At 35.6% G+C, this 24,909-nt stretch overlaps 1 long non-coding RNA gene across 1 annotated transcript; it reads left to right on the top strand.

Annotated features, from left to right (window-relative positions):
* The first annotated feature begins 266 nt into the window (after positions 1-266).
* On the top strand, positions 267-5,106 carry LOC122473095. The gene is made up of 4 exons (XR_006294588.1): positions 267-401; positions 2,728-2,789; positions 3,430-3,496; positions 4,830-5,106. It is a non-coding gene; the product is annotated as an uncharacterized LOC122473095 (long non-coding RNA).
* Positions 5,107-24,909: the final 19,803 nt, after the last annotated feature.

Below are 24,909 nucleotides of genomic sequence, written 5' to 3'. Positions count from 1 at the left end.
GAATTTATCCAAAATGCAGAGCTAGCCAACAATGAAGCCAAAATTCAAACCTGACAATTGAACTCCAGATCCCCTGACTTAACTGCTTAGCTGCATTTTTTAATTTGCCAAATCATCCAATTAAACAACCCACCTACCTACCTTGAATTTTATCTATGACAGTAATATAATGTTTGATTTAGGCCATGGTATGGGTGATTGTTACAGTTTCCTTTGGTGTTGATTCCAAGTTCAAAGTTCCTTATTCAAGTGGCCGTGTTACTGATCAACAGAATACATGCTTATTAAAACAAATCATAGGCAGCAAGCCATGTTTGGGTGCAGTTAGGAGCTGTTACTTTGTGGTCTGAAGAAAAGTTGTAGGTTTAAATATGTGCAGGACCCAGCATATCTCCACTGAGGTGAGTATCACATGTGTTGGGGGTAGAGAATTTGCAGAGTCCTGATACTGAAATGGACTATGATATGGGAGGATAATTCTTACGCCAGGAATTACAACAGTTCTTTACTCGTTGTAAAGACACTTGAGGGAACTTAGCCACACACCCAACATTCTTCTCAACAATGAAGACATAAAAGAAACATGGCTGGGGGTGGGTGCTGAATTCAGGGGGGGCTCTCTCTCCAAGCGCAGGTGAAAAAAATAGAAGCTTAGCAGGGTTTGTGGAGTTTTCTCTGAGACAGGTCAGTGATGATGTTATGAAAACTCCCTCAAAAGTTCATGACCCACCTTCAATGTGATTTTTTTTTTGTTCCCTGTGTCTTCCAAGATGCTCCAGCTTGAATGATATATTGTTTTTATAACCCTTATCTCATGACATATGGTTCCTTGAGAGCTCAGATGGCCAAACATTCAGAGTCAGGAAATCCTGAATTTACCTTACAGCCTATCATCTTTGTTGCCTTAGGCAAGGTCCATCTAAGCTCTCAAAGGCTCACTTCCCCCATCTATAAAATGGGGATTATAGAAATTATTAACCTATAGTGTTCTTATGAGTATTAACTGAATTTGGTATGGAAAGTGCTTGATATACTCAATACATTTCAGCAATGATAATAATAATATTCATCATTCTTTTTGGTAGCCCCAGAACTTAGATCTTGCATAGCAAACTCTCAACAACTGTTTGCTAAATGAATGAATCCTATGATATAGGAGTAAACATTATATTATTGTAGGTGTATATTAATTAAAAATGACAAAGTAATGGTGGAATATAAAAACAGAAACAATGCTCTCAACTCGCATCAAGATTCATCATTTTTGGAAAGCAATTACCTACAAAACATTACTCTGCACTGCTTCTTGGCTTAATGCTTCCTTCAGTGTTTTAAGAAACTAAGGCCAAAAAGTGAATGTTTAAGATGGTGGTAGCTCCAGCAATCTACAAGTCTCATGGTATCTATGGAAAGCTTAGAATGATCATTCCGATGAAATTATAAACCAATAATGAGGTCCTTGATTGATTTACTCTCACTCTGGTCAGAGAATTTTATCAAGAGCTTCTACAAAATAGCTTTGTTCTTTACCATTTCTCTTCTGACATAAATCAATGACTCACTTAAGCTAACGCCGTGCGTTGTATTGCTAACACACACACACACACACACACACACACACACACACACACGTTGAACAAACCTATTCTGTTGGACATAAGACTAAAACCACATTGCATATATCTACTAAAATTGAGAATCAAATGACTACATAATTAAACAGCAAGAACCACGTTAATGTTAATGGTGCATCAAACATTTTTTTGATAAGAGAACCTTGTTTATATCTTGTTAAAAGAGTCATCTACATTGACTTAAAACTATTTGGACTTCCTTGACTGATTTTGACCTCAGAGTCTTTGAAATTCCTTATTTAGATGTGGACAAAGCACAACTAAAAAATTCAAAGAAAGCATCTTTTCCCCTCACCCCCAGGACAGCTGAATATTAGACTATTTCCAGCTGTGATGCTTATTGCAAAATTTTAAGGCAGTTTATTTTCTCAATCTTTGTGTAATTTGTCGCTCCAAAAATTAGGCTCCTTATTAATCATCTCTGCACATTTTCTAGTTTTAAAAAATATACTGTTTTTACACTCTGTCTCCCATAATTGCATCTGGTGTTGTGAGTCCACTAATATGTCATTAATATGTCACCGTGGTATGGCCTTCATTAGGGTTAGGAGTATGTACTTTGATGATCAGAAAACTGAAACACAGCTTCTTCCAACATGTAACAATTTCAGCATTTGAAGATGAGTACTTTTACAAAGCTGAATTCCCTCAAATTAGATGACAAAAATTATGCACTGGCAACACTGATGAAAGTATTTTTGTTGTATATGTTGATTTACTGTGATTCCAGTTTATAAGAAAGATATCTTTTATACTGTCATAATTAAAGTCTCAATAGAAGATGAGACTATCACAGACACTTAGATTTTAATTTTTATTCTGTTGGAAAGATCATGTCACACTATTCACTTCTTTGTTTTCAGTTACAATAATGCATGGAAATACCACAAGGTTCCCTCTTATCCACGTCTTTTCAATTTTTCCATGAAAGGCTTATTTAGTGATGATTAAGGTCTTGGAAGACAGATTGTTTACAGAGTAGAGGCAGTATTGCCAAATATAGGCTGCGGTGCTTTGCATCTTATGAATTTAACGATGAGCTGCTCAACCAAGAAGGAGGAATTTCATTTACGAAAGGCCATCTGCATTTCAGGTCTCTTAACTGAGCCAATCCTTCTTCCCCATCCTCTGAGGAAATGACATCTTCACACAGAGGTTAGTTCTTGGCTAAGAAGGTCATCGAATAATGAGGCTTGACTAGATTTTCTTGTAATTAAATAATAAACACAAAATAACTGTGGGTCCTCATCAGCTGATCAAGAGGGATATATGGTTTCAGAGATGTCAGTTTCAAGACTCTGGTTAGGGGCTAATTTCTCTGAAGTGTTGATTTGGTTCTTTTCTCTTGTAAGAATGTATAGAATGATAACCCAGCTGTGCCCTAACCATATGTTCAGATTCACAGAAAAGTCAAATCAGCTTTCTTTTTCCAAATTACTTCCTCCCTTGATGTATGGACCTTATTTATAACCTCCCTTTGTGCAGCCATAACACTATCACATAGGGCTTAGTTTCTGAAAACCATAGCAATTGCCTGAAAATTGATTTGATGTCTTTTGCCCATCCCTCCCTTCGGTCCCTGAAGACATTTTAATATGAGCCATGACATTATGATGGATGAAATCTGGCATTTTACTGTAGCAATGCTACTCCCATGTGGAAAATAACAGCTTGTTCAAAAGCTGGTCTTCCAGCCAGATTTAGGATATACAGTAAGACACATTTCCAATCTTCCCCCTTTTCTTTCCTTTCAAAATATCCTTCCCAAACTTCTTTGTGTTATCAAATTCTCCAGGTGCGACAGGTTGAGGCTGGTATGACATAATGCGAGTGATATATGTCACCAAGAGACAGGGTTAAATGTGAGTAGGAAACAATCTATATGTTTGAACATAGAATAATTTTCCAATACAAATTCTACTCTGCAGAAATACCAAATTTCTGCTGATTTGTTAAATAATTACACCTTTTAATGATATATTGTAAGGCTGAAACTCTAATGCCAGTAGAACAGATTGAAAAAAAAATTCATGAGCTTATTCTTTCATAAACCATATGTTCTTATTTATACATTACAATCTATATTTTTTTAACTTTCACATTAATTACCACAGTCAAATTTTTCAAGGATAATGAATACAACTGTGTTCACAAATCTCCTAATCAAAAGGTGGGGGGAAGCTATTTAAGACGCCAGCAGTGTGTGCAATTCCTACTCCTTATATTTAATAATAGGTCTATCTTGGACCTTGGAGTTTTAAATATACAGGGTTGTAGGAGATCTCAGGAGATGATTAGCTGCAACCAGGTTTCTATTTACTCTCGGTGTTCTGTACAGACCCAAAGCCCCTACTAAAATGCAATGGTTGTCATAAGGAAATTGTGGAAATGTATTGGATGTAAAGCATTAGTATCCGAATACATGAAACTAATGTTCATGTTCTTCACTAATAGAATTCAATACTTACCTGAAGGCCTGCAGCTAGCAGTCGATGTTGCAGTTGAGAAAGAAGCATGGCTTGGGGTGGGTGCTGAATTCAGGGGGCTCACTCCCCAAGTGCTGCCCCAATGAGCTCAGTCCTGCTTCATCTCTGCTCTCAGGCCCCCACACCCTTTCATGTTTAAGACAAGGTAATCATTGTTAATAAACAGATGACTCAGTGAATTATGTAGCCATACTCATCATTTTAATATTCACGGGACAGTGAACTTAAAAGCTAGTTCATGACACTGACATTTTGTATCGGTCCAGTTTACTTTTGTGCATTAATTTGACTTAATTTACTTTCCAGTTTCACTTTTATTTTGTTCACTTTTTGCAGCTACCTCCTTCAAATTCCTTTGACAACCTGAGAATGTCTTGCAGCTGAACGTAATATTAATTACATTTCAAAGCAAACCTTTATTCATTTGGGGACAATCTGTGAAACAGAAATCTGTGACTGAAGCTGCTGCCAAGCCAATTACTGCAAAATAACTCAAATATGCCTCGACAGATTGCATTTTTCCTATTGTTAGATTGTTTATTCCGTAGATCAAAAGTCTACATTTGCTTTAATTAAAATGAACTAACTCACATAGTTAAATATATCATCCGTTCCTTGGAACCATATATGGGTTTATGTATAGACAAAGTGCACTAATAAAAGTCTCTGGATTTTTTTTAACTGTGTAATTCTGTTTCTTTTTTTCTAGATGTTTCCAGGCTTTCTTTATGTCAAAGCATCCTTTGTATGAACAAGCCAAAGAAGAAAGAACTAATCAGCACTGAAGACCAGAGAGCAAGGAAGTTATTCAGCGCTCAAAGAAATTCACCCTAGGCACACATCAAATTGCATCTCACATGCAGAAGAGATTGGTGAACTCCGATAGGTTCAGGATAAGCACCTGATGTTCAGATGCTTATATCTGAACTTTATCTGAATGATCCAGATTTCTTAGTTAAAAAATACAAGGCTGAGAATTGCTATTATTGTTGTTGTTATTATTATTATTACTTTCTAAAGCTCACAAAGCACTGTTATATGAAGTTTAGAAATGCCCCTGTTTAGGATGAAATAACATCAATATATTACTCTAGGAAAGAATACATTTTTAAATTTTAACAGTTATGAGATCTATATATTTAAAACCTTTCATAGACTGCCACAGCATTTTTGTGTTTTTGCAATTCTGCCATTCAGAAGTAAAAAGGTGGCTTCATAGTCCCAAATATCACTATCTTTTCATTTTTTTCTAACACTATATTTAGATTTATATATATATAAAGGAGCACATTTAAAGCCCATAAAGGATCTGTAAAATAAAATTACTATCAGCTGAAAAGCCCTCTTTGCTTTCAACAATATCTGACAAACGACTTCTCTTTTCCTTCAGGAGGTTTTGGTAACACTTAAGGAGAAATCTCAGCAGTTCACTTTGGCAGGGGAAAGAAACTCAATGGCACAGGCTCTGTGAAGTTTGAGCTTTAAACAAGTGTGGCACCAGCCAGGGAAAGAACAATGGAGAGTGTGTGAACAACACAAACTGGGCTAGAAAAATGTAGACTCAGTTCTTTTCTTCTCCCTTGCAGGAACCCCGACTCAAAGTCAGGTCCTGTTTGCTGGTACAGTGGGTGAGAAGGGAAAGTGTTTTCAAACACACAGTGCCCTGGGCTCTCAGCACCGCTGATCAAAATGGTCTCTGAGCTCCTTGGCTTCGGTGGATTTCAATAATCTGCATCCATGGGCTACCCTGTTCCTCTTCTATTTCTGTAGACGTGACAAAGTCGCTGGTCAATAGGTTGGCTTTCTATCGCATGGTTCTGTTCTGGGCTTTTTTTTTTTTTCCTCCTGGCACCACATCAGACTCAGGAATTTTCTGTATTCCCATTTTCAGCAGATGATGTGAGTTGCCCTCAAACAGAAATGGTTGATTCTTCTTTCTCTCCCTCCCTTCTCTGACATAAGGGAGAAGACCAGTTCAGGCTGCCACAATGGAATACCATAGACTGGGTGGTTTCAACAACCAAAGTGTACTCCTCAAGGTCTGGAGGCCGGGAAGTCCAAGATTAAGGAGCCAGCATGGTTGAGTCTGGTGAGAACTCTCTTCTTGGCATGCAGTCAGCCACTTTCTTGGTGTGTCCTCACATGGCAGAGAGAAAGCCAGCTGTGGTTTCTTCTCCTTCTCCTCCTCCTCCTCCTCCTCCTCCTCCCCCTCCCCCTCCCCCTCCCCCTCCTTCTTCTTCTTCTTCTTAGGCATCTAATTCCATCATGGAAGCCTCACTCTCATGACTTCACTCCCTGAAGGCCTCAATTCCGTACTTTGGGGAAGTGCTTTGACATACGAATTTGGTGCCAGGGCTCTAACACTCAGGCAATAACAAGAGCTACTTTGTTCTGCTCCCTTCTGACCTAGCGTGACCTCACAGGGAATTTGCATACTTCACTTCTGACACTAGCCACATGTATCTGCTGGAGCTGCACCCCACTCTTTCTCTTTGCACCTACAAAATTGGAAGTAATACACTCGGATGTTTGAAATCTGAAACTCAGGTCTAAGTATTTCTGACCACAGGCATCGACAAAACTCTGATGTGTGTGTTTCTGGTGATTAATGAACCAAAGGTGATATTCAACAATACTGAATAGAATTCCAAGAATAATTCTTCTTTTTGGCAGAAGAAATGATCGAACTATCAGCCAACTTGGAAATATGACAGTATTTTAAAAATAATAATCCCTATCCTATACAGATTGCTAAAGAATGTGAAACGTGTTTGGCTATGCATAACCTCTCCCTTCAAAACGCCTATCACTCTTTAAAAATCCATGTAACACTGTAGAATCCTGGGGAACGAATAAAAAGTTGAGAAGGTCACAAATAATCTTAGCTTCAGAAAGGCTCACCATTCTAGAATACAGATTTACATATGTATGTGTGTGGCAGCCTTGGGCTTGCACTACTCAGGTCCCCTTCAAGAGACAACCTGCTGCGCCAAAAGTAGGTAGCTGACATCTTCCGGATCCACCCCCCAGGGTCGGGATCAAGGCCTCAGTCTCCCTGGGTTGTCCCTAGCTAATGACTGTGCTTGGTAGGAGTACTGGAGTCAGCCATAAGGGAGATCTTCTAACAGACAATCTTCACTACCATCACCCTAGCAAGAATCTCTCAGAATTGTGCTACAGTCCTTCCCTCTCATCTTTCACAGATGTCAGACCAACACTGCCACTTCTGCTCCCTTCTCCTTTACCCTTCACAAAGGTTTACACCAATGAATTCCTGCTTGGCATGGATTCTGCGGAGGAACAGAGTTGATGCCGTATGTGTATCCATATGTATACACCCTCATAAAGATGCAAATACACGTGCATGTGTTGATACATACACATTTACATTTTTACAAACATATGAATATAGATACAGATATATAGACACATAGATATATAGATATAGGTGTACATGCACACCTAAAAACGCATTTTTTAACCCAGCAGCCTGCATTTCAAAAGTTAACTGACCTCACACAGACATGCTAAGAGTACATGAAAGATAATAGTTTTTTCTTTCACTCTCTTGATATTCTTGATAGGCAAGAAAGCATTCTTACATATGTGTTAAGTGGGTACATCATAATACTTACTAATGGCATGATTGTTTATATTAAGAAAGGCAAAGCGAAACTAAAACTGTGGTTTATAGGACTAGTATATCTATTCAATTAAACAGTCTGGTTTTTGGTAGGAATTCAGAGAATATACTTATTTTCCAGTTTTAAACTGGTATTTGTTGATGTTATAAGGATTCCATCTTCTATGAATAATCTTTTATAAGAATGTTACCAAGGACTAAGCCTGCCCTAGAATAAGAATGATATTTATTTTTACCCAAATAGAAGTTGACATTTATCAAATTACTTTTAAGAATCTTTCAATACATCTTCCTTGAGCATTGATAGATTTCAGGCTAGTCATGGCATTTTCAGTAAATTTATCTCATGGTATGTTCATGACTATCAATCTTTTGATTAAAAATCCATGATTTTGAAACTACATTTTGCTGAAATTCCTGAAACCAGCTCAGACATATAGTTTCAAATGAGATATTTGGGGAACATCTTAACATAGAACGTAATTCCATATGATATTTATTTCTGTATTTTAGAGTGGTGTTTACTTTATGCCTAATTTAAAATGTTTCCATAACTTGAGGATTGACGTGAGCATAAATTTCCATGATACATTTAAGAGTATGCCTTTATATAAATGTAGTGAGTTAATACATCTGCCTGAATATGTGCCTGCCGTATTATACATTCTTTTCTTTCAAAATGTATCACGTACCTTTTTCAAACTTGTTACATGAACATCCAATCAAATTTATGGGATTAAAACAATTTTATAAAATTCAATTTTGTAATGAAGGTAAGAGTGCATTAAGCAGAAGCATCCTTTTTTAAAATCTGAATTTCTCAGGGTTTTTCCAGCACTCTTGATTCAACAGTCATGACAAGAGCTTGGAAAATTCTATCAGGCTTAATCAGAAAAATTTAGTCCATCTGTTGACTATGAAATATACTTTCTGAAAACCACACATTTTAAAAACAAGAAGGAAAATATATTTCATGTTATTTCACACATGTTAAGTGTCAAAAGACCTAAAAGGAACAGATACTCTTTCAATGCTTGTTGAAGCAGAAAGTAAAATTTTTAGTGAAGCATTTACACAAAAGTAAATTTGTCACCTTTAGGTCTTTTACTGATGCAGCTATGAAAGGAAAATATTACATTTTCTTTTTCATCTCAATGTATTTTATTGAAAATCAGATTATGTATACATGTTGGAAAATGATAAATTACTTGAAATTAAACGGAGTTAAGGAGAAAGTATAAGATAGAAAACACTATCATGAGAATGATCCTCCCCCCCCCCTTGTGTCATTGTTGACCTCTAGGACTTTGATGTGTTCTTAACTAGCTCTGAGAAGCAGCACATTCAGGTTGGTTGTTCAAGTGGATGAGGTGAGCTAGTACATGTAGATTATAAAACATTTGCAATTCTTTTGAGAGAGAAAAAGAGCATATTTTAAAAGTTGATAAAACCCTAAAACTCTCTCTCTCTCATCCTGGACTTCAAACAGTTCTTCATAAATCAAAATGTAAGAAATATCTAAATGAAACATAGGGGTATCATCATATCCCTTAAATTTATGGGTTTTTTTGAAGTTATTAATAGTTATGGGAGCCAATCATGGGAAAAATATTTAGAAATTTTGGAGAAAAATGATGTCACCAGTGTCCTTATCTATGCCCTCTGTAGCTGAAGATACTTAGACAAACACATACACTTTCTGGAACAATGGGGTTGGCAGGTAGCAAAGCAGCTAAATAGAGTTTGAAAGAACGGGACTGGGAACCTAACGGCCCAGGCACAGATTCCAAAGACAACGCCTTTGTCCAATTAAGCATCAGAATCACTCAAATATCTAGTGATCTGGAGAATTATCTCACGATGGACAAGAGGCAAAAGTAGGGTAGGTTAAGCAAAAATAGCTACGAATCTCTACCTCTACTCATCATTTAAGTAAGCTTGGATTCCTCTATCAGACATTTAAACACTGTTATGGACCAAATGTTTGTGTTACCCCCGATTCCCACATTGAAGTTCTGAAGACAGGGCCTTTGGGAGGTAATTACAGTTAGATGAAGTCATGAGGGTGGGGCCCTTATGATGGGATCAGTGCCCTTAGAGGAAGACACATCAGGGAACTTGCTGTCTCCTGTTCTTCACCATATGAGAACACAGTTAGAAGGCAGACATCTGCAAGCCAGGAAGAGAGCTCTCACCAGAAACCAAATAGGTCAGCACACCTTGATCTTGGATTTCCAACCTCTAGAACCATGAGAAATATGTTCTTGTTGTTTAAGCCACCCAATCTATGCTATTTTGTTATGGCAGCCAAAGCTAATGCGTACACTTTTTTCTCCCCTTTGGTTCACCTGTGTATTTTTTTTTCCTGTTAATTTTTAAACCAAAGAAAAAGACAACAACACATATTGTAAGTTCCAGCTATATTGTTAATAATCCTACTGTAGTGAAACTTAAAACAACAGTCTGATTTTAGAAACTTAACACAACCCTGATTTATGTAAGTTTCTAAGGGACAGGGAAAGAAAGAAATATCAAAAAGGGTGAGCATGCCTATCCCATGTATTATACTCTTAAAAATCTACTGTCCTCATCAAGAAGGCATGTGTTTTTTTAGAAGAGACCCACATGGAAAACTGGTGAAGGATAAGAAACAGCTTTGTCACTCAATCAATTTTAATGGAATAATGGATATTTTGGCCAGATCTTCCTTACATCCACACGACATTTCCTGGAAGGTCTCCTGGCTCTTGTAATAAGTCTACTTTTCCCCAAGCCCACTTCACTAAGTCACCTAAAACCAGGTGACTTCTACACACAAATAAAGGGATATTTTTCTCCATAATTCTTAATCTGGAAAATCTGTATTTTTTCTTATTTTATTTGTTTACATTTATCTTGCTATAGTCTAAACTGACTATGCTAATTCAGATTCTTCAAATAAAACACAGTCAATCCAGCAAAGACTTGCTGAACAAACAGGTGATGGGCTGTTTCACATACTGGGTAGACTTGGGGTGGGGTAGATTCAAGTACAGTTGGATTCATGGTTCACACAGGCATTCAGAACTTGGTTTCTTCCTTCTATGCTGGTTTCAAACTTGATGTATCAGCTAGATGGTGGCAGTAAACTCAGCTTCAAGCCCAGATAGGGATGGTTCCTTGCACTATTTCAGAGGGTTTAACAAAATTTTCATGATTTATTATCTCTGAAGCGATAACATGCCCATCTCTGAAGCAATCACTGTGGCCTGGTGGCTGTGCTGCTCTCACTGATCAGGTACGAGTGACATGATTTCCTTGGGTTCACAGAACCACCGTGAGTAGAGGGATTTTCAAAATGAAAATAAGCCATTAGCAAAAGCAAAAGAGCAAGAGGACACCTATTGGTTCCTGAACAAATACTTCCCGGAGTTGAATGCTTCTGGCTGTCTATTAACCCATAATTACTCCCTAATATCCCATGAAGACAATACCTTAATCTTCATTTAAGGCGCCCACCTCATCCACCAAGGAGTGGACCACTGCTTCTCAGCAAAGTTTAGGATCTTCAAGTAATCAGAAGTATCTCCTGATGCATTTAAAATTCAGAGGAGGAGAGAAAAGAAAACAAAAACCAAAACCCAATGCCACTTCCTATCTGAGAAAAGGAGGAGGGATTTGGGGCCATGCTGTCTCTTGGTTCCTCTAGACCTAAACAGTGAGAACCCACTGGCAGTAGAGGGAGTTTCTTAGATTCTCTCTGGATTTGCCCCAGATGCTGCTTCTCAGGGGGCATCTCCCATACTTTTCATATAGGAGATAAAAATGTGATTATGGGACCTCTTGACATGTGATGGAAGGACCCAAAAAGACCTTGGGTGCATGTGAGAATTGAACTGATACTGTGGACAAGCAAAGTTGTCATATGGGAAGAGTAACAAGAATATCAACAAGAGTGATGGGGTGGGGGATAAAAAAGAACGGAAATAAAATACTATTGAGAGGAAACTGGAAGAGTAAATATTCAGTCTGTGAATTACAATGGTTTCCAAGGAACATTTGGAATTAAAGATATTCAAAATCAGTTGACACAAAATCAATAATCAAAAAACAATTAAAAGAAACTTTTATTATGCTGAAAACAATTAATATACAAATAAAACCTTCGCTGGAGTTTGGCAAAACCAATGGGGAAAAGATACATACATCTGTTCATACTAGAAAAATGTTGAATTCTAGGAATAAAGAATTGTACACATTTAGGTGTTAAAATACACACAAACACATGATTAAATGTTAAAAACAGATTGTTTCATTCTTCCTCAAAAGTGTAAAAATATAAGTTAAACTGCCTCCAAAGTCTCCAAAATATGGAGTATGAAGATAGGGCAGGCTCAGTTTCAAAGCAAGGAACATAGTGATCTAAAAATGTTATATTGTGCTAAGGTATCATTTGTGTTTAAAACTGAAAATAACAAAATGAGAGTTTAAATCATAAAACAAAAACCCAAAACACTTAAATAGAACTCACTATATATTAGTCCCTGTTCCAAAGAGTTTATACGTATGGACTCATATAATTTTTGCAACAAACCTGTGAAATATGTACTATTTTTATCATATCAATAGATGTGTCCAATTTCAGGAAAAGTTAAGTAACTAAACCCATACTGATAACGCATAGGAACCAGAATTCAATCTAGGCATTTTGGCTCCAGAGTCTACACTAAGAATAAAGTGTTTGAGGATTGGCATTGGGAAAGAAAAAAAAAAAAGTTTGAAGATGCACTCTACCAAAATAAGAGGTGAATTGAAACTAAGAACTTAATTCTGTGAAATTTGGAAATATAAAAATACTGCTCTATCTGACCTTACTATTAACAAAAGGATTTTGAGGCCCAGGGGAAAAAATATAGGTACAAGGTAAACCAGGTAAAGTAGGAATTCTATAAACAAAGTGTTAACACACATTATTTTGGGCCATAAATTATTGATTGTACTTCTAATTTTCTGTATTTTTAAGTTTGTATTGGTTAGACATGATTCCCTTTAAAACAATAAGAATAAACACTTTTGATATGCCTTACTGTTTGTATGATTTGCATTACTGTTGTCTTTGGTGTTGAAATCATAGGAGAGTTTAAAGGATTAACATATAAAATTGCTAAACCACTAATTCTGATGGAGTTGGACCCTTTGTACCCATCTTGGGTTATCTGATGTCAAAGAAATGTAGTAGCTATGTTTCATGTCCTGACCAGATGCTATGGGAATAAGAACCTAGCACAGGTGGGTATCTGTGGAAGAATTAATATTTTTACTTTTTTTAAAACTGTAATTTGTTTCCCTATGTTGATTTGTTTTATATACAGCCAAGAGATCAAAGTCACTGTGAAGGTGGAAATACAGGACCTTTTTCCAACTTGTTAGATAAACTGGACTTTCTCCTATTTCCCACCTCTTCAGAAAATGAATAGAGTGTACGACCAACTGATTTGAACTTATACTCATTTTTGCCAAAAAAAAGAAAAAAAGCACATATAACCTCAGAGCAGGATTTATAGCCTCGACTAATATGATAGGAGTCTTATCGTTAGACTCAAAAGAGTTCTACAGAGGCTAGTCCCTACTCCTTATGCCTTCCGGGAACAGGTTGTGACAGGGTCCCAACATGAATGAATGTCATTCAAGATGTGGGGAAATAGGTTCTACCTACATAAATGCACTAGAAAAAAGCTTAGGAGGGAAAGCCACCACCATGGGGTGAAAGCACCTAAGGTTAACTAGTGAGATACTATAATGGGATCATGAGTAACTTATTATATCACCTGCAGGAAATTACTTTCCATCTGATGCCAGTATACTATAGTGTTTAGATCACAAGCTCCACTTGCCCCCCAGACCCTTTGCTTCTTACACACACGTTTATCTGATTGTATTCTCTATGTTCACATGTGTAAGATATTGTTTTCTTTTAAAATTTTTTTTTTCAACGTTTATTTATTTTTGGGACAGAGAGAGACAGAGCATGAACGGGGGAGGGGCAGAGAGAGAGGGAGACACAGAATCGGAAACAGGTTCCAGGCTCTGAGCCATCAGCCCAGAGCCCGACGCGGGGCTCAAACTCACAGACCGCGAGATCGTGACCTGGCTGAAGTCGGACGCTTAACCGACTGCGCCACCCAGGCGCCCCAAGATATTGTTTTCTTTATGTTCACTGTGAGGGTAGTATCTTGTGAGTTCCATAAATACAGAGACAAAACTGTATTACTCTTTGTGGCTCTTGACTCCTTTCGGACATTAGCCTCTCTCGTATTCAATTCCGTGTCTGCTCTCTTTCTGGACAAGAGAGAACTCCAGACTCCCAGTCTGCGACACAAAGACCTATAAATGGATGAAAGGTGGTACCTGAGAAACACACTATTTCTAAGATGTTTGGTGCAGATGGATAGATGCTACATGACGCTTCCTAACCTGCAGAGATGGTGTTAATTGGAGAGTATGTCTAAAAGAATTAACATTTAAGCGTGCTCAATATACTAATTTTATGTGGATTAGTAAGGGAATCAGTAAACCTATCAGGTGAGGAAAGGTGTAAATTTTCATTAGTAACTTGAATCTGAACTGGACCTTTCCAATACACCTGGAAGAGAGGCAAAATGAAAGCTTTGTATTTCTTTGTGCATAAATGATTTCTTCCTGATCTTAAGCCCTGCTTGTACATAAACATTTGAAGTAATTTCCTTCACTGTTCCCTTTCTGGAAATTCTAGCTCAGCTTGATTCAAACAACAATGGACATCTTTTCTGATGAGATGGTTTCTCTTCAAAGTCTATAATATGGTTAGTAATGAATATTGTGTTAGCATCTCTCTGTAAGTTAATGTCTTTGGATCCTTTTTCCAAAGTCTAGAAGATGGTTGGAAATTACATATATATACATAAAGTATATCTATCTACCTATATATGGATGTGTATGTATATACCCACATATATACACATATACATGGATAAATATATACAGATGGGTAAAATGTACATATTTTAAACAAAATTATAGAGAATTTCATAGTTTAAATATTGTGTATAATATACAGTATATGTATGATTAAATTCTTATGAACTATGATATAATACATTACGATATATTCATACAGTGGCATAAACAAGTTACCTAACAAAGAACAATCTTAATAATTAAAAGCTTACTAATGTCAAAGCATACATGCTAATTAGAGGCAGCAGCATGTTACACAGATAGCACAAGAAAATTTCAGACAGATGTCTAAGGTCAAGAATCATATCTAAATAGCATCTTACTCTACAGGTGTAGCCCAGGGCTTTGCATGGTGAAGGTAGGCAATGCAATTATGTGCTTCTAATATGTGAGAACAGACATCAGGGGTCAAGAAGCCAACCCTACATAACCTCAGTCCACGGGGATGAGAGATGGTGAATAGAAAGCATCCCTTACAGGGAGGCACATGTGATAAGGAAAAAAACATTTTTTTTTCCAAGAGCAGGTGGAAGACGCTGGCTGCAACATGCAAGAAGAACCTAGATAAAACATATGTATCTCTATACTGCGGAGCCGGTAGAAAGCAAGAGCACTCTTCAAGGGCCAAAGAGCAAACAAAACAACAGCATGGGGAAGAAAAATAAAATAAAAACAGTGACATTTAAGAACAAAACACAACAATATGTTGTTTGTAAGACATAAAACTAAAATATAAGGAAACATAAATATTAAATGTAAAAGGACAAACACATAGAACAGTATCAACCTAAAGTAAGTGGATATAGCTACCTTACTATGAAACAAATATAAAATCCATTATTTAGGGCAAAAGCTCATGCCAAACATTTTAATTAAATTTCATAAGCCTAAAATATTCTAAAAATAGATATAGCAAAAACCGATATAACTATAGGAAGAAATGGGCAAAACCATCATCATAATGAGAGATTTCACTATCTCTGAAAACTTACTGGTAGGTTAAGGAGAGAATCAAGGATGCTATAAAAGATTTATTTGATTTATTATTATCAGATTTATTATTAGCACGATTGACCTCATGTATTTATTACCCTGTATCCAATTATACATATTTTCCCAAGCAAAGATGGATTTTTTTTTTATGTTTATTTTTGAGAGAGAGACAAAGTGCGGTGGGAGGGGGCAGAGAGAGAGAGAGAGAGAGAGAGAGAGAGACAAAGAATCTGAAGCAGGCTCCAGACTCTGAGCTGTCAGCACAGAGCCCGATGCGGGGCTCGAACTCATAAACCGCAAGACCATGACCTGAGCTGAAGTTGGACACTTAACCAACTGAGCCACCCAGGCGCCCCAAGATGGGTATTTTTCAAATGACCATTTACATGATACAGAGTAAGTCAATAAATCTCAAAAGAATAGGCACATACGAGGACCACAGTGCAATTAAGTTTAAAATCAGTAACAAAAAGTTAACACTTAAGAAACATACAGTTAAGAATTTCAGACCATGTAAATATATAACTTATTAGTAAAATAATCGTAAGTTTTAAAACACTTTCAACTTTAATTATAATAAAAAATAGTAAAGATTAAATTTATGAAAAAGTCAAAACAGGAATTTCAAAGAACATTTAGGCTTCTAAACGTCTACACAGTAAGGAATGAAGGTTGAAAATGAGTTATAAAGTTAGTATTTCAATAGAAATACAAAGTGGAATGAGGGAAAAATAAGAACAGAAATGAAAGAATGTAAAACTAAGCACACAACAGCATTGATCAAGAGAGTAAACAAATGATATTTCATAAAGACTAATAAAATAGACAAGTCTGTGGGACTTATCTCTGTGATAAGGAAAAAAGAAAAACACCCAGTCAACAGTTTTAGGGATGAAAAAGAAAAGACACGAATACAGAAGTCATATACAGAAATCATAAAGATTGAAGGCATTTCCAGTTTCTTGGCAAGGCATTACTAGGCAAGAATAACTGATTCTCTTGTTACAGACAACCTAAAGAGCCTGAATTTTTTTTTTTTTAATTACTAAATAGTATTCATGGTCCAACAACACGGTGACAGATTTCCAGGCAGGAATTCAGAGATGATAAGCATTCAAAAAGGTGAGCTGGGAGGTTGCATTTCTCAGAGTATGCCAGGCCAGGAACAGCATAAGATGGTCTCAGTACCTGTTGCTAACGGTTTGAGGCAATGGGACAGAATCCTCAGGCTGTCTGGGGCCAAGAATCCCTCTAAGGCCCTTCTCTGGCATGCTTCATTCACCTTAGAGTATAACCAAGAGCTGTGGATTTTACCCTGGGACATTGGTCTGTCTCAGGAGGCATTCAAAGGTAAGACCTACTTGATGGAAACTAAGTGCTGAAGGAATCAGAAATCTTATAGCTACCTAAAAATCTATAGTTACAATGTTCCATAGTTTATTAGTGACATCCATGTAGACTGCTTTGTTTTCACTATTACAAACAACTTACAATGAATTTCCTTCTTTTGCCTGTGTGCTAACATACTATTTTTCTAATGTAAATACCTCAAAGTGGAATTGTTGGATTATAGAATTAGCAAAAAAGAAGTAGCACATTATGAATTTAATAGATAGCCCTAAACATATACTAATACAGGAAATAACTAATTTAGGTACATTCTCATCTATACTTGATATTGTTGAACATTTGAAATTTTAAAGTATGATAGGATAAGTCTCATCTCACGGTTTTGATTGTACTTCCTTGATTATTTGAGAATATGCTACTGTTTATTTTTATTGGTGTTATTGTTTCTTGTCTGTTTATGCTACTATTATTTTATTTTATTTCCTGTTTGAGCATATGCTATTATTTTCATTATTATTTTTGTTGTCTATTTATTCTATTTTTTAAAATTTCCTGTGAATTGTCTGGTCATAGCAAAATGTTCCTTTGTGATTTTAAATTTTGTGTCATATGAGTTTTCCTATCCCAAATTTGTAAATATGATTTTGTCTGTACAATTTTAATAGTTTTTGAGATTTTTAAAAGTACTTAAATTATCTTTAGTCTTAGATATATATAGTATCTAGAACATTTTTAGTATTTTGAAATAATAATGTACGTCCATCTTATTTTTCTAAAGCTATAGTCATGTATGCTAACACCATTAATTCAATGATCTGTCCTATCATTATTGGTTTGAAAATGCTACCTGTATCACATGCTAAATTATCACACAAATACACACTGAACACACAATCACATGTTGTTCTACACTACAGAGTCCATCTGTTCCACTGGGTTAATTGATTGCTCTACTTCTGTCCTAACACTAAGTTGTTTAGATACAGTTTTGTAATATGATTTTTTAGAGTGTCCAAAGAAAAATCTGGTAAACATACGTAATGTCTTCCATGCCACCATATATGTCTGTCTATGTATATCTGTGTATGTAATACATACACATATAAAGATAGATTCTTCTTTCAAGAAATGCATTATAGGTGTCAACTTTTTGCGTATGTCTATATACACAGATATATACACATGTACACATAAAATATATATTTTCATACCGTATTGTCTTAATTAGTTTCAAACAAATGTACACAGGTGTTTATGCATTTCCTCCTATATTTTTTCATCTTCAAGAGTGTCTTAAGCACTTTTGGTCTTTTATATTTTTTAGAATACTTTCATAAGTTTAAACACATACATGAACACATACATTGGAGTTCTGACTGAAATCATATTCAATATATACAAACTGATTTGGGAACAATTGACATATTTTGTATTATTGAGCTTCCCAATATATGGTCTATTCCCTTCTTTGATTTTCTTCAATAATGTTACTTAAGTTTCTATATCAAAGTCTTCTATATATTTTGTTGTATTTTATCTTACATTTTTGGGCTCCAATTATAAATTATATATTTTTTTCACATTCTATTTATTTCTGAAATATAAAAGTGATTTTTTAAATATAATTTATTGTCAAATTGGTTTCCATACAACACCCAAAGCTCATCCCAACAGGCACCCTCCTCAATGCTCATAAAAGTGATTTTTTTCATATTATTTGCTAAACTAAGTTTTTTTTAATAAGGGATCTATTACTTTTATGATACAATCACATCTGCTTGCAAATATATTTTAATATACTTTAAAATCTCTACCTTTTTTTGTCTTATTACAGTTACTACATGGTCAATAAATGTTGAAAAGTAGCAATTAAACAATACCTCCAAGAGGTTGCTACCCTTAAGTGTTTTCTATATACTCTTTACCTGATTAAGAAAATTCATTCCTGGGGTACCTGGGTGGCTCAGTCCATTAAGCCTCTGACTCAGTTTGGGCTCAGGTCATGATCTCACAGTTCATGGGTTTAAGCCCCTTGCTGGGATCTGTGCTGACGGAGCAGAGCCTGCTTAGGATTCTCTCTCTCTCTGTCCATTCCCCACTCATTGGAATGCTCTTGCTCTGCTCTCTTTCAAAATAAAGAAACTTAACAAAAAGAAAACTCATTCCTAATTGTAGTTTGTTATTTTTCGTTAAATCAAGAATTGATACTGAAATTTATCAAATGCTTTTTCACCAGCTGAGATGATATTACTTTTCCTCTGTAATTTGTGAATCTAGGGGAATTATGTTAATTGAGTTTAGGATTTTGGATGAAATTACATTTTTGGACGAATCTATTTGCTAATTATTTCTTGTTTTAACTTGGTAATGCTACATTTACAATCTTAAATCAAATTTAATATTGTGATTCATCTATAATTTTTTTTCCATTAAATCCATAACATTTTTTATTTACCATTGCATGTTCTCTTAACTTTGTAAAGTTGCCATAATACTTTTTTCTTAAGATTTTTACTAATGAAGCTTTCTTTTACAGAAGGATTTTTTATTAGAAATTGAATTTAGTATTTATAACATGTCCAGATTTTCTATTACTTCTGTTGTGTTTTCCTAACTTGTAGTTTCTAGGAGTTTTACTATTTTATTTAGCTTTCAAATTTACTAGCATAATTTGTTCATCAGAACCACTTATGATTATTTTAATTTCTCTATGATCTAGTAGACAGCCTTCTTTATTTCCCCTTTTTTGGAAACATTGCAGTTTTTAAAATGTTTATTTTTGAGAGAGAGCACGAGTTGGGGAGGGGCAAAAAGAGAGGGAGACACAGAATCTGAAGCAGGCTCCAGGCTCTGAGCTGTCAGCACAGAGCCTGACTCAGGCTTAAACTCAGGAGCCTTGAGATCCTGACCAGAGCCAGTCAGATGCTTAACCAAGTCACCCTGGTGGCTCTGGAACATGTCATATTTTACCTTAGTCTTTCAGAGAATTATCAATTTTATCAGACTTTCTATGAAAGTCTTTCTTTGCTAATCTTCTCTATTGAGTATTTACATTTTATTCATTTCTGGTTTTTCTATTATTTTATTACCTGTCAATTTGATTTCAATTTGCTGTCCATCTCTACTTTTGTAAATAGATTTTTGGGTAAATAATTTCAGCACTCTTTTTCTCAATATACATATTTAAGACTATACATTTTCCTCATAGCAAAACTTTAGTTGCACTAAAGAGCTATAAGTATCAAGTGTATTTATTACCATTTATTTAGAAATATTTTAGGATTTTGTTTTCATTTTTTCCTTGTATCATGGACAGTTTAGGAGTGTAATTTTTTAGAATTTCCAAAAGTACAGTTTTCTTAGTGGTCTTTTTGTGGTGAAATTCCAGCTTAATCATCACACCATGATTAGAAACATACTATAAATGTTTTATTTCATTTGAAATGCGTGGAGATTTGCTTTGTGATGCGGCATGTGATCAATTAACTAAAAAGGCTTCATATACACTTGAATGGAATGCACATTCTGCAGATGTTGGATGGTCTATGTATTTCCAGTAGTGTGTTGTTTCAAGCTTCATATCATTACTGTTTTGTCTGTATGGAGAGGAGTTGTGCTAAAACCGCTCACTGTTATGAATTAATCTGTTTCTCCTAGTTACTAATCTTTGTTTTTTATATTTTATGCTATATTTTAGGCATATAAAAAGGCTAGAATTTTCATATACTGGCAAAATGCAATTTTCATGCTTATGAAATGTGCCTCTAGCTCAAGTAATGATTTTTTCCTTGAATCTCCTGTGTCTGGTATTAACAGAGTTAAACCAATGTCTTGCAGAATATAATTTTTCCATATTTTTAAAATTTTATTTCTTAGTTTATTTTAGAGGTTTTTCTTTCAAGAAACACATTATGGGTTTTGACTTTTTATCCAGCCTGGCCATTTTTATCTTTTAATTGGAACAGTCTTTCATTTACAGTTAGTATTACTGATATATGTAGGATTAAATCTACTTCCCCACTATTTAATTTCTACTTGTTCTATGTTCTTTTCTCTCTTCTTCTACATTATCAACTGAATATTTTTCAATATTCAATTTTTCCCTACTAGGTTGATATTTCTATATTTTACTATTATTTTGGTGGTTATGCTAACAGAATAAATGTCTCACCCTTTGCTTACTAAAGCTGATGTAATTGAGTTTTTCTGTTAGCAGGTAATGCAAGAATACTAGAACACATTACTTATATGTTCCAGATGCTAACAAATTACGTGCTATTGTTTTTGCATTTTAATTTCATATGTAAGTTTCCACAATAGGTTTCCTGCTAGAAAAATCTCAGTTTTGGTTGGTCCAAACATGTTTTTTAACCTTAATTTCTTCCTGGATTTGTTTTCATGGTATAGAATTCTTGGTGACCAGTTATTTTCTTTCAGGGTTACTCTTTTGTTACCTTTTTATGTCCGTTTTTTCATTTAAAAAAAGCTAGTTACCCTGTTTATGTTACTCTTTGAACGGAGTGTTATTTCATATCCCTGGCTGCTTTAAGATGTCCTTTAGTCTGGTTTTCAGTAGTTTAAAAAGCATAACTAGAAGTTTTAAAATCTTAAAAGTGATCCATAGGTACTGCTTGAACCTGTGGCTTAATTTTACTGTGTTAGTTTTTCTTAGTTTTCAGTCATATTTTATTGTCTTTTCACATACATTAGTTTTGATTTGGCATTAGACACAGTATATGAGTAACTACAGAAATATTTTGGGTCATGGAAAGGTATGTTTCCTCATGAAAACTACCTATTTACAATATTGGCAGGCAATGAGGACATTGACTACCCTATATCAACTTCATTCACTTTACGGACTAAAATGATTCAAAGGCTTTAGTACCTCTCGATGGCTTGACTATTTGTGGGTCATTTTTATTCCTATTACATAGCCTTTTGGTATCCCAATCCACGTCCCCACAGACCCTTGACACAAATTTCTGTCACCCTATTCTATGTTGGCTGAGTTTTGTCTGTTCTTGTGTGTGTGTGTGTGTTTGTTTTTTTTTTTTTATTTTTTCTTCACAGAACCTCTATGCATATACTCTTAGGAGATGACCCAAGGGGCAGAGCCTCCAAACCTTCTCTCCTACCTGAGATCATATTTGCTACCTGAGATCATCAATAATGAATTAATTTCCTACTTATATTTGCCAGAGTTGGCTTTTGTGGCTGTAACTACAAAACCTGATTGAAGTCAATACATTTCATTATCTGTCAAAGAGAGTGTCCATTTGCCACCATTTTCCCAAATTATTCTGTGAAATTCTAATATTTTCTCCTGTGGACTTTAAAGCCATTTCAGTTAAGTTACAATTTAGATTTCTGACTGAAATTGTCAATTTGTGTAAGACTGGCATTTTTAATATTAGCTCTATCCAGAAAGATGGTATTTATTTCTGCTCTTTCAGTTGTTGGTTTTTTTTTTTTTTTTTTTTTTTACTTTTCAATAAACTTTGGTGATTATCTTCATACTAAATCCTGTACTTTTGGGTTTTTAATTTTGATGTTATTGAGCTCTTTTTTCTCTCATTTCCATTTCAAAGTGTTTGTTATTATAGAAAGTCTATGGGGCGCCTGGGTGGCGCAGTCGGTTAAGTGTCCGACTTCAGCCAGGTCACGATCTCGCGGTCCGTGAGTTCGAGCCCCGCGTCGGGCTCTGGGCTGATGGCTCAGAGCCTGGAGCCCGTTTCCGATTCTGTGTCTCCCTCTCTCTCTGCCTCTCGCCCGTTCATGCTGTTTCTCTCTGTCCCAAAAATAAATAATCGTTGAAAAAAAAATTAAAAAAAAAAAGTCTATAGACTTTTACATATTTATTATGTTTGTGTAGGTGCTTTATCAAAGTCTCTTACTAATTTGAACAGGTGACTGCTTATTAGTTTTTAATTACGTATTTTGAGTTTTCCATGTCTACAGTCATACACAGGCTTCTTTCTCATTACTGACTTGAACACAGTTGAGCATTTGAAACGATGTATTTCAGATATTTTTGGAAAAAGATCCTCATACTTAGGTAGGTGTCTCTTATTTTACTTGAAAAACATATTAAGAATGGTAGCTGGGCTTTAAAACTGTCTTGAGGCACCTGGGTGGCTCAGTCAGTTGAGTGTCCGACTTCGGCTCAGGTCATGACCTCGCAGTCTGTGAGTTCGAGCCCCGCGTCGGGCTCTGTGCTGACAGCTCAGAGCCTGGAGCCCGTTTCCGATTCTGTGTCTCCCTCTCCCTGCCCCTCCCCTGTTCATGCTCTGTCTCTGTCTCAGCAATAAATAATTTTTTTTTAATATTTTGAAACTGTATGTTTTGTTAAATTTTTATTGCTAATAATTTAATAAATTATACATTAACAAACACAGCAAAGTATTAGTGTTGAAAACACCTTTAACTTCTGGAATACCCCACCCGGTCATGCATATGAGTATATTTACTGAATTTGATTTGTTCAAATTTTACTTAGAAATTTCTTGTTTGTAAATAAAATGAAACATTTTTGTATAACTTTAACATGACTACAATTTAGTTACATGATGGGTTTAAAAACAAGTTGGGAAACTATCGTTTGTGTGTCTTTTAATAGTTTAAAACACAGATATATTTGTTAAGTTAAATTAGAAATCAGCTGGAAAACTCTGGGTGTTATATCTTATTTTTATTGGATTAGTCTCAATCTTTCCAATTTCTATATAGTCTGATTTTCTCACTCTTCTTGGGTCAATTGGGCTGATACTATTAACACTTTCTGTATCTGTGACTATATAATCAATTTATATTCCATTTCTTGTTTACTCTGGTGTGTGATTTGTTTTATTTTATCAGGTTTGTCAAGCACTTTCCTATTTTTTTTCAAAGAGCTAAATTTTGCTTATTTTACTAGTTTGTCTTCTTCAGTTCATCTGAATAGTATATAACTAACTTGTCTTTATATAAACATTGCTTTCATGTTATATATTGAAACCATTGTTAGTCTTTATGATAAAATAACATGTCTCTGAATTTCCTCTTAACATAGTTTTACTTCTAAACCATACATCCTGATACGGTTTATATTTTTAATTAATTTTTGAATGATTTATACTTTCATTTTTATCTTCAGTTTGCTTCAAGAATTATCTAGGAGGCAAAGCTGATGGTGACTTCTGGGACCCTGCTATAGCCACAATGATTAATATTACTTCTGGGAACCCAACAAGCAAGGTTTCCAAATTGAAACCCCTCCTCCTGTTTTCACTCCCCAGTCTCAGCAGGTGCAAAGGGGAAGGAGAAAAGAGTAGGGAGAGCAGGTGAAGACAGGGTTCTTTCAGATGACTGGCCAGGGGGCTTTGCTCTGAACACACTAGTTCCGGCTGTCTCAGGCAGCTTCCCTTTTCCTGAACAGGCTTCCTAGACAACAGAAAGATCTCTGTGGTCTCTCCTGTAGGTAATTCAAGGCCTCCTGAAGCACTATTTTATTCCTGAGTCTAATGTTAGGTTTATTAGTCACACTGCTCTGTCATAGAGTCGGGAAGGGAAATGTTCTGTGAAATGCATTTAGCATGCTGTCCTCAGTAGTTTTTTTTTTTTTTCCCTGAATATTTTTGGAAACCCTACCAATTATCACCCTTCCACTACTGCTGTTTTAACCAAAACCCTTATTAGCTCCATCCCGGACTACTGAAATGATTTCTCAACTGGAGCATCTCCTGCTTGCATCACCCAAAACCAATCTGTCCCTCATAATTTTAAAATGTGTATGTGAACCTTCTTGCCATAGCTCTCAGCGGTTTGCACTGCTTACAAGAGCATCATT

Source organism: Prionailurus bengalensis, chromosome B4 (assembly GCF_016509475.1).
Source record: "Prionailurus bengalensis isolate Pbe53 chromosome B4, Fcat_Pben_1.1_paternal_pri, whole genome shotgun sequence".
Lineage (NCBI taxonomy): Eukaryota > Metazoa > Chordata > Mammalia > Carnivora > Felidae > Prionailurus > Prionailurus bengalensis.
The sequence above is the reverse complement of the archived record's forward strand: the minus strand, read 5'-3'. Positions and strand labels throughout refer to the sequence as shown.